We start from the raw sequence: 5,161 nt of genomic DNA on the forward strand, positions 1-5,161 counted from the left end.
TTATAATTCATCCACTAGAAAATTTTTTTAAGGAACACAAAATACATAGAATAGAATCCACTTTAATTTGTTTTACTAAGGTTTGGCGAATTGCATTTTTGTAATATCTTTTTTAGTCATTTGTTTATAGTTTTCTTTCTTATAACTTTTTTATTGTTACTGATTTATTCATTTTGAATACATCAAGCACGCACTAACAAGTATTGAGCGAAAGAAAACTTATATATTTTAGCATTTCAAATAAGAAATAATGTACCTGAAACCAGAAACACAAATAAGAAAATGTTTCCCAAAGATAGCTTAGACATCTTTCTAACAAATTAGTGTGAATCAATATAATTCTTATTCTTGGTTTTTTTTTGTCTATGCAAATCTAAGGAGCGAGCGAGGTATATATACATATATAAGTGGCAGAGATTATTCACTTTAAGTCTAAATTAAGAGAATTTTAAATTAATCATGATACTTTATTTTATAAAAATACTATTTGTACACTAAAATCAATTATTATGTATTTGTGTATAAATATATATGCAGTTGAACTCATTTTTAATACTTATTTCAATGTGTATTTTACTTGCTGGTTGATTTTGTGTACCCTAACATAATTGTATTTTTTATAACTACTACTTTCGCTTTCAGAAATATGCAGCTTTAGGTAACACTTAAAAGTTTGAGCTCACTTTTTAATATTGAATGAGTTCTAAAAATATATGTTTAAATAAAAAAAATTTGCTATAATAAATTACAATTTGAAAATATAAAATTTAAAATACAAATAAAAAAATAATTTTATAATAATTTAATTATTTTTATTATTTTATGTAAAGAAAATTTTATTTATTAAGGTCTAAGAATAATATTAAAATTAGTACTATTAAAAAATATTTTAAATTTAATATTATAAAAAATCATAAAAAAAATTATATAATGACTAATTCGATTAATTTTTAAAATTTTATAGTTGAAAATGACTTATATTTGGACTTTCAGGGACAATTTTAATTATAAATAACTTTTTTACATATCAAGATATACGTGACGTACTAGGTGTCACTGACCTGACACGTCAACCAATCATCTGGTGACATGTGGCACTGAACATGACACATCATCATGCCACGTAGCACTTAACATAACACGTCATCATCTAACTAACGGAAGAACTAATTTGACTTACGTTTTATCTTTCAAGAACTAATATGACTAAAAAAATCATTTGAGGACTAATTTAAAGAATGAGTGATCTTTCAAGAACGAATTTGACTATTAATCCATTTTTAAATTAAATTATTCAGAAGTTATACATAATCAATTGAAAAATGTACATATATAATTTTGTAGAGTAATTATAACAATTGAATTAATACTTCGGCCTCAAATAAGTGCCTAGTTATAATTAATTAATTACACACATAAATTAAACGCATAATTACAATTTCGTATAAATAATTAAAACTAATTGTACGATATTACCCTTGTGAAATAATATCTTTTTATACACTTATGCAAACAACAATTTTCTTTATTTTTACCTTACTTTTGAACTAACACACTACAACAAAAATGCCATTTAGCGGCGGTTCCTGGAGCCGTTTAGCGGCGGTTAAAAACATTTCGCGGCAAAACGGACGATATATAACGCTAATAATTATGTATATCACATGAACACAATTTATTGCCACACAATTTCTTGTTGTATACTTTATATCTGATCATAGTTATTATAGGCACCTTATATATTGGGCAAAATACACAATTAAACCAAATGGACGACCAAATTACACAAATCTACCAAATTGAAAAATATTACCCGGATATCCCAAAAGTACATTCTTATGTAATTCGAATCAGTCCCATTCGAATGAGACAAACCAACACTAATTCGAATTAGTCCTAATCGAATTAGTAGTGATGCTTGTAATTCAAATTTGTCCAATTCGAATTATGCTTGCATGTAATCTTAGGGGAGTTCGAAATAAGGTGATTCAAATTATGCATGCTAGGACGTCCCTAGTAATTCAAATCGGTCCATTTCGAATTAATTTTGGATTATAGTAGATCGAATTAATTTATATCTATTTATATATAATCCAAGCGTATATAAAGAGTACATTTAATAATATCCATAATGAATTCAATAAAGAGTACATTTAATAATCGGCTTGATTGCAGCTCCAACCTCTAACCGCCGCTATATGCGCCGCAGTTTGTCTTTTCACAACAGTTTCACACAATCGCCGCAAAATAACCGTCGCTATCTTAAGAAATTGTTATAGTGACATCATTAATTAATTCTCCTATTTTTTAGTCTAAAAACTTTCACCCCTAACATTTCTCTATTAATTTTCCCTTTCAAGTTACACACTCTCTCTCTCCTCGATTCTATACGAATATTGCTGATGGAAATAATTAATATTATTTAAATTTCTAAAACAACCCTTATTTGAGACCGAAAGTAACAATAATAACAATATAGCATCTTCCTATTAAAATAACCATCTACTTGAAAAAAGTGGATTTGTTTCGGTATATATAGTTGTTTTTAATAATTCGGTATATATACCAAATTATTTTTAATAACAAATATTTTAAAATAAATATTTTTTAAAAATAAATTCACACAATATGAGTACGAAATTGAATATCTGATTATAAAAATATGAAAATTGAAGTTTTTTAATTAATATATTATTTATTCGGATAAAACGTTATTTAAATACCAAAAAATGGTAAAATGTTTTTATTTATGAACTGTTACGAAAAGGTATATACCACTTAGTATTTATGAAAGGTTAATTTTTACGAAGCTATATATGCTTATTTTACAACTTACCAAAACACACAAGTTAACGTTAAGTTAAATACTCAACTAACAATGAATTCTAGTATTTATGAAAGGCTATAAAATTTTAAAGGTTTTTAGAATGCAAGGTTGTGGGAGAATAACTAAAATCAATATTGAATTGCAACAACATACTAAAAGATATTAAAATTACATACATAATTAAAGAAAATATATTATTTTGATAAAAAAATTAATTTTGTAAAATGTAAAACAACTAGGTGTAAGTAGAGAGAAATCATTAAAGTAAAGATAAAATTGAAAAAAAAAAACAGCTAATTGCTTAATAATTAGCATTATAATATCAAAAGACAGTTATGTTATCGATGAGGTATCATTTCACATATGGAATTGCCAACCTTTATAATTTCATGAGTATGTTATTAGTATGCTATAATACAATTCTCTACATTGTTATTAGTATCACTATTTAGAGCTATGCTAGATTAAACTTATTTATTATTCATCTTTTCTTAAGAGAGATTTCTTATATATTTAGCTTTAAACAATAATATAATATAAATAAAAGAGTAAAATATCGTTTTTATTTTAATATTTAGGTCAAATTTTAAAGTTATTTTTAATATTTTAAATATATTATTTAAGTTTCTAACATTTTAAAATTGTTACAATGTGACGCAATACACAATTTAATAAGTGTTAGAAATATAATCATTAATAATGTTGCCTTCTTCTATCAGCTTAAACTTTTGAGATGAGTGGTTTCATAACATGATATCAGAGCTCTATATCCGAATAGTTAAGAGTTCGATTCTTGGTGAATCCCAAAAATAAAAAAATAACATAAGACAAATAAAAGAGAAAAATAATGTCTATATAAAACATCAAGCAAACCTAAGAAAAGAAAAACTCTTACTTGAGGGAGAGTGTTAGAGATATAACCATTTATGCTGTTTTTTTCTATCAATTTAAGTTTTTTGGATGAGTAATTTTATATTAGTAAGAATAATGCTTTACAACCAAATTAATTATCCAACCAAATCCAACAAAGTTCATATATCCTAATTGACATCTACACACCATTATCTCTAATTATCTTTTGGCGGCTTCTTTTTTTGTAGAATTCTTTTTTTTTTTAGATTCTTCTGTCTTCTTCCCACCTCTAATGCTGCTGCTTCTTCTTCTTCTCCTCTTCTTCCTCCTCTTTTTTCTTCATTTTTCTCTTTCATTATCGTCGTTGTCACTACTACATTTTTTCATTTGAATTTCTTCTATCTCCTCTTTCCTTTTCTTCTTCCTCCTCCATCATCATTATTATCATCATCATTATTATCGTTATTATCATTATCGTTGTCTTCTTTTTAAATGTATAACAGTTCAAATTCAGAATGCACCAAAATTTCATAATGATGATGACACACAAATAAACTCAATTCAAAATAAATTAAGACCATAATATACCGAAATTAAATCCAGAACATACCAAAATTATTTAAAGATAACTCAAAACTCCTCCTCATCCTCCTTCTTCTACATTATCATCATCATCTTCTTCTTCTCCTCCTCCTCCTCCTCTTTTTTTTTCTCATCTTTCTCCTTCGTTATTGTCATCGTCACCACCACCTATATCTCCCCCTCCTTTTTTTCTCATTTGAATTTCTTCGATCTCCTCTTTCTTTTTTTTTTCTCCTCTTCCTATATCATCATTATTATCATCATCGTTGTCTTCTTTTTTATATGTATAACAATTCAAATCCAGAATGTACCGAAATTTCTTAATGATGACGATACATAAACAAACTCAGTTTAAAATAAGTTTAAACTAGAATGCACTGAACTCAAAACTCTTCCTCCTCTTCTTTCTTCTTCTTCATCATTACCATCATCATCTTCTTCTTTTTTTTGTTCATCTTTTTTTTTTATATTTTATCTTCTCATTATTCTTCTAATTTTACTCTCTTAACAAGAATAAAAACAAAAAAATTAAACAAAGAAGAAGAAATGCATAATATTGCAAAATCACTAAGAAAAGGAGGAAGAAAAAAATGCAGCAACAACAACAACAATAAAAGAACGACGATAAGAAAGAAACACGCGAAGAAGAAGAAAGAGGAGAAACACGAAGAAGGAGAAGAAGAAGAAGGAGGAGGAGAGAGAGAGGGATGCAGAAACATTCACAAAGTTAGAGTATGTATTCATCATCTCCTTAATAAAACTGATTTTTATTGAATTTAGACTAATTTAATTAGATTTAGTTGTCAAAAAGATTTGGATATATAACCTAATTCGTTTGGTAAACATAATACAAATTACACATAAATATACATACATTATTTATTTAATTTAAATAAAAAA

At 26.2% G+C, this 5,161-nt stretch overlaps 2 long non-coding RNA genes across 2 annotated transcripts in view; one reads left to right on the top strand and one right to left on the bottom strand.

Moving 5' to 3' along the window:
- Positions 1-409, bottom strand: part of LOC107619485 — a 2,496-nt gene extending 2,087 nt beyond the window's left edge. Inside the window, exon 1 of the long non-coding RNA XR_001615664.1 lies at positions 257-409. This is a non-coding gene — a long non-coding RNA (uncharacterized LOC107619485). The remainder of the gene's footprint in view (positions 1-256) is intronic.
- The window catches only part of LOC110267279, a 52,814-nt gene continuing 52,532 nt past the window's right edge, over positions 4,880-5,161 (top strand). Inside the window, exon 1 of the long non-coding RNA XR_002354706.1 lies at positions 4,880-4,993. This is a non-coding gene — a long non-coding RNA (uncharacterized LOC110267279). The remainder of the gene's footprint in view (positions 4,994-5,161) is intronic.

This window comes from Arachis ipaensis, chromosome B09, assembly GCF_000816755.2.
Source record: "Arachis ipaensis cultivar K30076 chromosome B09, Araip1.1, whole genome shotgun sequence".
NCBI classification, from domain to species: Eukaryota; Viridiplantae; Streptophyta; class Magnoliopsida; order Fabales; family Fabaceae; genus Arachis; species Arachis ipaensis.